Raw genomic sequence first — 12,807 nt, forward strand, 5'->3', positions numbered from 1 at the left:
CAACTTAACTGCACTGTTTAAATAGGTCTGGACATATTTAAACATTGCCAGTTTTATAGAATAATTTTTATGGGGGGGGATCCAATGGAAGAAAAAAAAATTGATGGGGGTGGGAGCAGCATTAAATAGTTTGAAGGCCCTGCGATAAAGGCAATGTTTATTGGTTTAGCCTTGTGCTGGATGTGCAAGCTTCCGTTCACCACTTCGGTGTATTAAAAAATTGAACGGTTTGTGAAACACGCCATTATGATGTAAAGAGCAATATATCATTTTACTTATCTTAAACACACTCCCTGTCTGGTTTTGCCCAGCTTCACACCCACCCCATAAGTATATCATGCAGATCTCTCGATCTCATTTGTTTTATTTATTTATTTATTTATTTATTTGGCGGAAGGTAATGTGCGACTAGTTCTTCTCAACTATGTTTCTTTCCTTTGTATTCTCGAACGGGTACACCTACATTTAAAATGACACAACTGGGACTAACTGGGTACATCTTAAGCCATGAATTGCGCAGGGATCGAGAAAACATTTAGGAAATAAATATGTTGATTCTCCCCCAACAGAAACTTCGTCTGAAGTTTCTGAGGCTATGCGAATGAGAAGAGTGATGGCATGGGTGAAGAATGAGTAGCCATTCCAGGTGTGACGTCTTAGTGGCAGTAGGCACAAGACCAATGGCACGCAGTAGTGTTGTTTCATTTTGGTTTTTAATATGTACTGTGTATTGTTGGAGACAGGACGTTATTTTGGAGTTGTACTGCTTGTGTTTTCATTTCGTAATAAATCATCTTGTTTAATTAATTCTGTATTGCGGAGTGTACAAGTAGTTTAGGGCAAACTGCTACAAGGTAGCGCGAACAACACAGATACTTTGCCTAGAAGATAGGAGGCTATGCCGGAACTGATTTTGAGAGGAGAAACTGTTTAGACAGGAAGGTGTGTCAGTGGAATAGGGTGGATTAAGGGTTTATGGGACCGTGTAAGTTTACTGTATTCTACATAACTGGCTTACCTTGTGCTGCGGGCAGTGGGGATTGTGCATTCTGTTAATGCTTTGGGGCAAGGTGGATGTGCCAAAGACATGGCAGTCTTTGGCAAACAGGACCGTGGCAAGAGTGAAAGAAGCAGCTACGCCGGGTAGACAGACTGACTTTGGGAATGCGTATGGGTTTAGGATTGGACTGTAGTAGCAAAGACTCAAGACTGTTGTGATTCAGGCTTCATTCCAGTGAACCCCAGTCACCTGCAGTTCCAGTGAAGTTACCAATAGGGTAAACATCACAACCCTGATACCCCCTGGAGAATAGGATTCAGGTCGTGTTATTGACACCTGTGCCCCGCCGTTCGCACATGCTCACCTGCAGCGCCTAGGAGGGCCGCTCTCCCGGTTAGGGTCTCTCCGGTGTTGATCGCTGGCGCAAGTAGTTTGTTACAGGAAGTGTTCACAGTTCAAAGACCAGGAATATGCCCACAAGATAATCGTCAACCGCATTACACTGAAAGGTGAGGAGCACATAGCTCAAACACCAGGCGCATGTGCAGCTGAAGCACCAGCAAAGCAATCACCATAACAAATACATGGGGGTTGGAGGGGCCAGGCACCCCACCATTATAATGCTGATTGGGGCACTCGCGCTTTAGCTTTAAACATCTGAAACTAACGCGTGAGTGCCGCGATTGCTTCAAAAGTAGAGAAATAGAAAATTTGCTATTTTTTCTATTTCCTTAGTTTTGAAGCAACCGTGGCACCTGCACTTTAGTTTCAGATGTTTAAAACTAAAGCACGAGTACCACGATTGAAACTAAAGTAAACAAATAGGGGAAAAAATGGCGGCCGCACGTTTTTTATTCTTCAGTTTGTTTACTTTTGTTATAATGGCGGCACTGGGGCGGGTGCCCCTTTGTAACAAAAGTTAGTAAACGGGGATGAATAAAAGCACGTAATTAGTTGTCCCATTTCTATGCTGCCCTTAGAGGGAGAGGTTGTGGTTTAGGGGTTAGAGCTGCCGACTAGGGAGCTGAAGACCAGTGTTCGAGTCTCAGCATCTGCTCAACAATGATAATAGTGGCTAAATATTTGTAATTATTAGCAAATCACGGATCTTTCAATAATAAATAAATAAACAGGGATCTCTTAGGGGAAGAGGAGAGAGACAAAAAAATAACTATCTCCCCATGCCAAACAAGCATCGATCTCTTAGCTTTATGGGGCCATGTGCTTCTAATTAGCGTTAGAGGTCGGGGCAGTGCGCTCCTCCACGCTAATTAGAAACGCATGGCCCCATAAAGATAAGAAAGTGCTTTGCGACAGCAGCAAAGCAGGCGACCCAGTCCGGATCGGAGGTGAAAGGGCATCAACAAAAAAAAAACTAATTTCCAATTGCAGGCCACCGTTTAGCATAAACGGTGACGCCAGCCAATGGAAATGAGGGGCAGGGCTTCAAGTCCCCTTCGAAAAATCTACTCTCCTACAAAATCTCTCGCCCAACGTGCAGCGCTTTGAGCTGCAATGCCAGGCGAGACCTAAAAGATTGTTATTTTCAACGCCAACACCTCTAACTTTACAAAATGCGAGACCTATTGCAAAATGCTACCTATTTTAGTAATTGCAGCTCAAAAGTGGAATGTGCTCTATGATACTCTTAAAAGATACTTAGGCCAACTGAAATGTAGGCGAAAGGTGAAGACCTGGCTTTTCCGTAGGCCTGATTGAAGAAAATCCAAATAGCAGCTGCAAGTTTGTTGATGACCTGCCTTAAACGCCATGATACCCTAGTCGGGTGATGGATGCGCTTGGTAAAGCAAACAAACAAACATGGCTTGGTTGTTGATGTTCTTTTCGTTTGCTATTTATGTATGGCTTGCCTGTCTCTGGTATGTATGTAAGCTTCCCATCCGACTTGTTGCTTTAATTGTATTTCATTTGTCTTTGTTTTTTCTTTATGAATTACTCATCTGCTGGTTGAAGCCACATTGTACCTGCTTTGTTACTTGATTTCCTTTTCCCATTTCCAAGTTTTGGAGGGTAGTTTTCATTACTCTCGCCATCGTGTTTTTTCCTCCTTTTACATTCCTAATTTAGGTCTGATCCACCCGCTAATCACACTCCTTTGCTTGCTTCAGTATGTCTGTCCTACCCTGGTTTGACTGTTATTTTGATGTAGTTTCTTTAGGTTGATCCTGGGCAGTGCATGCGCTGCTCTGCAAGGCATGCTGTATTCAGGTATGGACTTGAAGCTTCGCCGACTCTCCACCCATAGTTTTCATTGGCTTGTCACTGTCCTTTGTAAATGTTTGCTTCTGACTTGTTGATAGGCTTATTAGTCCCTCCTTAGTACCTCCCTGTCTTCTGTTGTTACCTCCCATTAGGACATGTTTCCTAACTCAGGAGCTTTAATTAGAAGTTTAGAGAACTATTTACTTAATTAATATAGACAGGACTCGCAGGAAGGCAGCAATGCCGGCCGCTTCTATATAGTAGCATTGCACCATGCGCGCTTTCACTGTGGCAGTGCAATAGGTCTCGCATATGCGAGAGTTTGAGCTATTGGCATTGTAAATGACAATGCCTTTTATTGTGTTGGTTTTTAAAACATAAATAATAGACATTGTCATTTAAAATACCAATAGCATCTCGCAAATGCGAGACCTATTGTATTGCAAATGCTTGTGCCTTCCTGGTTTTATTCTGGTGCCTCCTTTGTTGTTAGTGTCGGCTCCTCTTGCCTTGGTGTGGTCCTAATTTCCACATCTTACTGGTTAGATTTTGTCCCTCTGTTCCTAGCTTGGGACCTGGTCTCCCCTCTATCTATCTCACACGTTTGTTTGTTTTATGTCCTTTCCTGGTTAGGGTCTCTTTTCCCCACTTTTTGTAATATCATTTCTTTACCCTTATATTGCAATTGCTTCTTTCAGTTTTTCCCTCTCTCTCTCTCTTTTGTTTATCCTCGCTCATTCTTTTGTTTATCCTCTCATCATTTGTTCTGTTTTACAACACTTCTTTTCCTTGGGGCGGGAAGTTGTCGTCTATGCACGGAGTTGGGGGTTGTCACGCTCCATTATTATACAGGTTGCAGGGTACCTGCGTGTTCATTAGTCAGGGATGTGAGAAGTAAGGTCTGTGGTGTGGCCTAGCTAACAACCTGAGATCTGCGCGGTGCAGGGCTCCCGTGACACCAATTAAAACCACGGGATCCTGTTTGTGGGGGGGGGGGGGGGTGGGGGGGGGCTACTTGCGTAAAACACCTCCTGTGGAACCTCGGAGGAGGTTGTTATATTGCAGTGAGTCTCTTAAGGGCATGATGTAAGAAGCTTCCTTACTATGGGTAGCCCCGCCTTGTATTAGGTAACCCAATTTCCTCTCTTGCCTGCAGCACAGTAGGAAAGGCTCCTGCTGGTGACATGCGCAGTTTTGTTTCCTGAAGCAGTAAACACAACTGGGTAGTCCCTGCCTGGGCTAGATAAACCATTTCAACAATGACTTATTGCAGCGTAGAGCCTAGCGCAGGCAAGTATGGTGGGATTGTACAGCTCAGGGAAACCCCTGTGTGTTTTTTTTCTTCTGCTAGGCACGGAGCCAGCTGTTTGCTGGGGTGAAACATCTGTATTATTTTTCTTCGAGAGTGGTCGATTGCTGGTGGGAGGACATAGAACGAAAGTTATTCTATTCATACTTGGCTTGGAATTTGATGGTTGTTGCTTATCCACCACTCCAAGCGATAATTCATTTGTTTGATTGGTGTTCGTTGCCGTGACTATGTTGCTCTTTTGCAGTTTTGCCTGTACAATTGGAGTCGTCATTGCTACGTGCCCGTCTCCAGTAGTCCTAACAATCAATACATGTGTATTTGTAAAGTGCACGTTCACTCCTTGGGACATTTTGTTTCCGAATAACAGGTGTCTATTGTTACGCAACTCAGTGGAACCCATTGTTTCGACTTTGGAAGGATGAAAGACACCGTTGACCCGCCGGATTCAGAACCTATGGCCATGAGGTCAAACACAGGTTTGTGGAGTGGATACATTAGTCCCCTCAGCCTCTAGACACTGTTTACTGCAATGAATAGCTGTATTTCTTGCCTCCTCTGAGGATCCGTTTCCAGGTGTACTCTTCTATTCCTTGCTCGCTCTCGTGTTGACACGGTATTGGTCGTTTTCTCTGCCTCTCTCTGGTGGTGGGATTGTGGTGGCAATGTTGCCCTTAGTCCCTGTGTCGTGTTTTGATGGAATGGTCATACGTTATAACATGGTGATTTGTGTTTTTTCGACTTTGGGTATAGAACAGCAGTGGTTTGCAGTTTAAAGTCTGTGTCACCTCCGGTGACAGATTGACACCCCTTCCTTTTCCGATAGTCAGATGTTTGTGCACAGCGGAGCTGGCGTTACCTGCCTTCTGTGGAGGTAGAATGAGTGACGGGCGTGCAGTCGGTTCGCCCTCCTGTGATGAAACGATAGCAGCATCCTCTGTTGGTAGAACAGCATTTCCACCGTGTGGACCGGCTTAGAAGGGTAGTTTTTTATTATTTTCTAGAGTTCGACATATGCTTGCTGTTATTTGTAACCCTCAGCTGTGGAGGAGGAGACAGTTAGTTCCTTATGAAGAGATACTAACTGGTGTGTATTGACTGAATTGCGTCGTAAAATACTTTACAAGACATAACCTTTTATTTTTGTATTAGCTTATTTAAATGCACCTTTTTTAGTAGCCTTTTAACCACGTAAAGGGATATTTCTGAGACAGTGAAGCGAAGTAAACATGCAGCTGAGGCAGCAAAGTCTTTAGATTGAGAAACTACGCTGCATTTAAGCCAGCCAGGTTGCCCCCAGTAAAAAGAAGGAAGCACTGTTGTGACATTTGACAGCTTCCTTTTTTGTGCGCTAGGGATTCAGGAACATCGGGCTCTCCACATGTTTTTTATTATGTTGAGTTCATTTTGATTTTTGTGTCTGTGCACTGCATAAGACCCACTTAACTGTGAGCTTTAGTTCTGATTTTGTCTGAGAAAACGTAATTTTCATGTGCTTTTCTTCACAAACGTTATGTCCTGCCTTTCCAGTTCGATATGTTTCCTTCAAGTGGCAAGACAAAATCAATGAACGATCTACATAACTTTTAGATCTGTGCTGACCGCCAGTCTTTAGGAGAAGGGTATACGTCATACAATGTCTCATAGGATATAGAAAGTTAGTGGAGAAATCTGGCTCCGAAGGTATGATCATTTTAAGAGGCCTTTCACTCTGCATAAGACCCTAAAGGAGAAACAATTACAACAAGCATTTGCAATGCAATAGGTCTCGCATTAGGAAAGTTTGAGCTATTGGTATTGTAAATGGCAAAGTTTTTATTTATGTTTTTTTTTTTAAATAGCTAAATTAATAGCTTTGTCATTTACAATGCCAATAGTTATAACTTTCGCAAATGTGATACCTATAGCATTTGTAATGCAATATGTTTTGTATTTACATGACTTAGATGTATTGATATTACAAATAACAATGGCAATTAGTTGTCTCTATGTAGAAGAGACACTGAGTAAGTCGTCTACTGGTTTGTGGTCAATGCTCTTAGCTCACGAAATAGACTCTGTAGAGCAGTCTTTGGGCTTTTATTTGTTCGCTGATGTTTACTGTAAGTATATGATTAAATCTATAAAAAAAAAAAATCTATAAAAAAATAAAAACGACCACCAGCCAAGACAAAGTATTGTTCCAAAATAGGGAGCGGTAGCTAGCATTTGCCATGTGTGAACATGTGCCTGCAAAAACGGCAATGAGGATTAAGTGTGACAGGCGCAGAATGTAGTTAAGTATTGTTCCAAAATAGGGAGCGGTAGCTAGCATTTGCCATGTGTGAACATGTGCCTGCAAAAACGGCAATGAGGATTAAGTGTGACAGGCGCAGAATGTAGTTAAAAGTCTCTCACAACTCTCTGGTTTCGCGTACAACAGGCCGTCTTAAATGAGGACTGAGTGTGTCGGGTGCTGAATGTCATGAAAAGTCGCTCTCTGCTCTATTGATTTCGCGTAGCACGGATAATTTAAGATTATGGCAGCCTGTATGCATGCATTCTTGTCGGCTACCCACCCATGCCCAGCCGCCATCAGCTCTCACCAGTATTGAAAACTCAGCACGGGCCCCGTGTAGAGAGGCACGGCAGGCTGCCTCTGTAGCTCACGCGGTTCCTCTCTTTCTGGCGTGACCACATTTTCTTTGGCCATATACATGTCGCGTAGGGTCAAGGCGCTGAACAGAAGCACAGACAGCAGGGCTTTAAGTGGTCAGATAAAAAGTCAAAACGAAACCTAAGAGCTTCTACCGTAGACAGCTCACGTCGCGCGGCTCTTAGGTTTCGTTTTCCAAAGCGCATGGCAGAGTCGCGCTCACGAGGTCAAATCCGAGACGGAAAGCGTGTGCACCTCCCCTGTCCCATTTACAAAGTATACTAGAGGTCCCTTCGCTACGCTCTGCATAATCCTCACCTCCCTGTCCTTAATAAAATTAAAAGTTTTGTTCACTACAGCTAGGAACATTCTCATTACACGCATAGAGGGAAGACAAGCCAGCTGTTTTTTTATTGCAACCCACGGAAAACAGCAGGCACAGATATCTTCACTGAACTTAGAACCGTGTTCAGCTCAAACATACCATAACATTCCAACAAACGAGGTCGATTCGAGACAAATCCATGAGACTTTTACAATATACACAACTTTTCGAACAAAACACAGTTTGGACAATACTAACATCACAGCAATATATGTGCCGACAATGTTAGCACCTGGAAACTGTACTATGGCATAACTAATCACTATCACGCCCGGTTTATTATGAATGTATCGCTGTCGAGGGTTCCTGTGTTATTAGTGACACTAACCTTAACTCAAACGTTCTAATGTGTAGTATTATACAGTCATCTTTAGAGGGTAGAACATAGTTGTCATGAAATAAGTGAATAACTCAAGTGCTTCTTTCGGTTTCCCAGTTGACATGCAAGGACCGCCCTTTGTTTTGAGGTTTCCAGCAGTTAACCTGGAGTCTTACGCCTGCAACTAGTCTTCCCAAGAGCATCACCCCACCAAAGACCCCTTTTCCCTCTGACGTCTTCTTTCCAACCTTTCCATGCAGTCATTAGTACTGTCCACCACCATCATTCGCTTTTCTTACTACTGTTCTATTATTTGTGACCCCAAAAAATGTCTCTCACCTCGGGAATACCTCTTCTTCCGCTTTTCTTCCCGGAAACAGAAACAAGATGGTGGTGCAAGTTGAGCGTGTTAGCCCCACCCATCCACTCCTTTCTTATTGGCCAAATACAACAGGGAAGCCGATCCTGTGGGACTATTTTCAATTACACTCGATGATTGGAGCCTACATTGGACCTCACGCTCTCCGATTGGCGAAGAAAAAAAAAGGCCTGGAAACGAATCCAACTCTTCCATTGGTTAGAGTTGCGTGGGCGGGTGCTCTGTTTTTTGCTTCCGGTGAGATTACTGGGCTAGAGAATGGTGCTAGTGATAGATATGTGCACTCTGATTGGGTGAATCATTCATCCCACACAAGCATAGTAAACGAAGAGCCCAGTCCTGATTGGTAGGCGATCTCCGGGACTTCGTTTTGGTTGGCTTCGAGCCGGTTACCTTACATCGGTACGTGTGAGGTTTCTGAAGCGGGAAAATGGCGGCGGTGACAGCAGCTGGTGGGGCGCCCGGTACCGGCGGGAGTCGTGTATCCAGTGGTAGAGATTTGAATTGTGTCCCCGAGGTGGCTGATAGCCTGGGAGCTGTGGCCAAGCAGGGGTAAGTGATGCGCGCAGGAGTAACACAAGGTTTTCAATCCTGGGCGGAAGTCAGGCAGGCCGGGGGCGGGACGTGAAGACACACCGGAAGCCCGGGCGGGCTCCCGTGAGGTGAGAGAGCCTCGCACGCACAGAAGGAAGAGACCGCCGCCGCCTGCAACGAGCCCTCGCCTGAAGACAAGTACCGGTGAGTGGGGGCCTTTACTGAGCCTTTACTGAGCTGCGAGGGCGGGGGGCATGTGTGTGCGTGGGGCGGCGGGGGGCTCTGTATGTGTGTGAGCGTGCGTGTGTGTATGTGTCTTGGAGTCTGTGTGTATGCGTGCGTGTGTGTATGCGTGTGTGATGACTGCGGGGGGGAGGGAGAGAGTGTGTGCGAGCGAGTGTCTCTGTGTGTGTATGCGCATGCATGCATGTGTGTATGTGTGGGGATGTGCACGGCGCGGGAATTGCTGTGAATGTGGACGGAGCCGACGTGCGCGTGCAAGCAGCTGAATCCAGCCGGGGAGAAGCGCGTGCACCTTCTCGTCCGTCCTTCCCTCCAGACAGGTGACTATACGTCTCCGTCCCTGGAATGCATCCTTTGGATGCTTATTCCAGGGCGAGACCTAAAAAGGGGGTGGTGATGGACAGAGTATCTGAGTTAATCAGAACACTCCTACCCAGTCAACAGATCAGGGCTTGATCCATCACCGTTTTTTAGCTCACTGCACCATCCCAGTTCAGAACCTGGCTATATGCAAATTAGTCTGTCCCTGGCCCAGTGCATCATGGGAACAGGGCAGACCAAACTACCAAGCCAATTCTTCACTGGAAAAGAAAACAAACTTCCGGGGACCGGTTTCTGGCATTACAGCCGTCTTCGGCCCGGCTTGCTTGAATCCTGATGGTGCAATGAGCAAGGGACTCATGTCTGAGCATACCCTTCCACACTCATGGTGGCCAAAATAATTACAAAAAGGGGGTGGTGATGGACAGAGTATCTGAGTTAATCAGAACACTCCTACCCAGTCAACAGATCAGGGCTTGATCCATCACCGTTTTTTAGCTCACTGCACCATCCCAGTTCAGAACCTGGCTATATGCAAATTAGTCTGTCCCTGGCCCAGTGCATCATGGGAACAGGGCAGACCAAACTACCAAGCCAATTCTTCACTGGAAAGGAAACAAACTTCCGGGGACCGGTTTCTGGCATTACAGCTGTCTTCGGCCCGGCTTGCTTGAATCCTGATGGTGCAATGAGCAAGGGACTCATGTCTGAGCATACCCTTCCACACTCATGGTGGCCAAAATAATTACAAAAAGGGGGTGGTGATAGACAGAGTATCTGAGTTAATCAGAACACTCCTACCCAGTCAACAGATCAGGGCTTGATCCATCACCGTTTTTTAGCTCACTGCACCATCCCAGTTCAGAACCTGGCTATATGCAAATTAGTCTGTCCCTGGCCCAGTGCATCATGGGAACAGGGCAGACTAAACTACCAAGCCAATTCTTCACTGGAAAGGAAACAAACGTCCGGGGACCGGTTTCTGGCATTACAGCCGTCTTCGGCCCGGCTTGCTTGAATCCTGATGGTGCAATGAGCAAGGGACTCATGTCTGAGCATACCCTTCCACACTCATGGTGGCCAAAATAATTACAAAAAGGGGGTGGTGATGGACAGAGTATCTGAGTTAATCAGAACACTCCTACCCAGTCAACAGATCAGGGCTTGATCCATCACCGTTTTTTAGCTCACTGCACCATCCCAGTTCAGAACCTGGCTATATGCAAATTAGTCTGTCCCTGGACCAGTGCATCATGGGAACAGGGCAGACCAAACTACCAAGCCAATTCTTCACTGGAAAGGAAACAAACTTCCGGGGACCGGTTTCTGGCATTACAGCCGTCTTCGGCCCGGCTTGCTTGAATCCTGATGGTGCAATGAGCAAGGGACTCATGTCTGAGCATACCCTTCCACACTCATGGTGGCCAAAATAAAGAAGGTATGATCATTTTAAGAGGCCTTTCACTCTGCATAAGACCCTAAAGGAGAAACGTCCTACACCTTAGCACTTTCTAAAACCTCTTTTATCCGCAGGACAGATGTAAAAACAGTTCGCGCAAGAACGTGAATCATGACTTTTCTACCTTTACTGTTGGCTGTTGGTTTGGCTTGGAAGTAGCTCCGGCACCCCAGTTGTTTACTGATGAAGCATTCATCAGAGTGATGTTTGCCCTTGAAGAAGTGGACCCACTTGCTCAGCGTTAAAACACCACATCCGTGGTTTCCCCATCAAGGGGTGTTCCATCAAGAAGATATATATCTTTGAGACCTGTTGAGGAAATAATTCGATGTCATTTTGGGGGCTTAATGGCATCGAACCAAATGTACAACTTGCTAAGAGAAATGCGGCTGTGTGTACACCCCTGTGAGTTTGTGCTTGGAACACTGGGATGATAAATTAATGTTAACAATGGCAGCTTGATCATCATTAACGTGGTGAATGAATGAATAATTGAGAGAGATTTCACAGCAGGTATTCTGTCAAACCAGTACTGAGCATCTAAGCTATTCAACTCCCCTTGAAATCCTTTTGGACTACATGAAAAGACTAATCTTTGTTAATCAAAAGGAATAACACAATATTGATGCTCTATCCCAGGAGGCTGGTAGTCCTTAAAACTAAGTACTGTCATAGCAAGCCCAAGCTGCCTGGCACTGGAAATTTGCTTGGTGTCGCTCTAGTATGCTGTTCCACCCACCAGTAAAAGAAACCTAACTAGACAGCATTATTAGGAGAGTCGTAACAGAGCCAGTTATAAATTATCTGCAACAGAGTTCATAGCCAAGTCTTTTATCAGCGGGGAACACCCAACCCTTTGTGACCTCTTCTTGAGAGCACAGCCACTTAACATCTAGGCAGCCAGAGACTGGATCAAGGCATTTGTGTTTTTGTTTGTTGAGCTGAAAAGCGATATTTGCTTTTCCACTCCTACCCTTGATCCAGAATGGCCTCACAAATGGTGGTTGACACACTGCTTTATTTGACGGATCAGCCACATAAAAGAGGGCAGTGCAGACCAGGCCTACTCTTTAACTGAGCGGTAGGAAAGTCCTGTTCAGCTGTTAAGTTTACAGCCTAGCTCCTGAATTACTCTAAAAAGGCATTTTAATTTGCCACCAGGCTGTATGGGCATTCTCCCATAAGCCACAAAACGTCATCAAAAAAACAATACACATTTTCAGTGGACGATGTGTTATATGTGGTGTTGAAGTCCATCAGTACTATTGCGTGCTAGAAACAACTCCCCATTACATCAGGGGTTTGAAAAGGGGTATATAGTATTATCCAGATAAAAAAGCATTGGCAAAGCCACTACATTTGGCTTGCATTATTAGTCAAAACTAAAATAATTTAAAAAGCCTGCTGCAGTGAAGAAAATGCTTTCTATAAATACAACATCTACGAGGCAATAACATTAGTTGTCATCATTCAGTGCTCTTTTGAGCTGTAAAACAGTCCCTCATGCAGTGCAATGCAAGCACTCTGGATAAGCCAGATTGATAACACCAAATAGCCAATAGCATTAGGTGCGAGAGAAATATTCCTCTGGGTGGAGCCAAAACCTACTCTGTCTATTTAAATAAAATTGATAGCAATAGGTCTTTCAGACAACTGCGCTGTCAAGCCATACATGAAAAGGACATTAGATGGTCTGAACAATTGTTTGTTGGGTATGGCTTGGCTGTCGTCACAGCCTGTTAGGTGAGTAGTGGTGGACACTTAAGTGCGCATGACGGTTTGGCTTCCCATCTTGGTGCCGGCCAAACAGTTATGCGCACTTTGCATGTTTCCCACCAGGATGTAATATACAACCTGGTGAGGAACATGCACAGGCTCCCACTGTTAGTCTGAGAGCCGAAACACGGCACTCAGACCATTCACAACGCTGCACTGCAGCGAGTTCCTTGTGGAATAGAGACTGGTAAGTACTACTAATTTATGTGTCAATACACATATAA

The 12,807-nt window shown here is 45.0% G+C and overlaps 1 protein-coding gene across 21 annotated transcripts in view; it reads left to right on the forward strand.

Annotated features, from left to right (window-relative positions):
* HDAC5 (histone deacetylase 5) overlaps positions 1-12,807 on the forward strand; it is a 1,448,645-nt gene that overhangs the window by 604,164 nt on the left and 831,674 nt on the right. Inside the window, exon 1 of one of the 21 annotated variants that reach the window (XM_078645221.1) lies at positions 8,881-8,988. The exons of the other annotated variants lie outside the window; for them this stretch is intronic. The gene's annotated coding sequence lies outside the window, so the exon portion shown is untranslated. Of the gene's footprint in view, positions 1-8,880; positions 8,989-12,807 lie in introns of those variants that run through there. 21 annotated transcript variants of the gene reach the window in all.

The sequence above is a fragment of the Lissotriton helveticus genome, chromosome 5_1, assembly GCF_964261635.1.
Source record: "Lissotriton helveticus chromosome 5_1, aLisHel1.1, whole genome shotgun sequence".
NCBI classification, from domain to species: domain Eukaryota; kingdom Metazoa; phylum Chordata; class Amphibia; order Caudata; family Salamandridae; genus Lissotriton; species Lissotriton helveticus.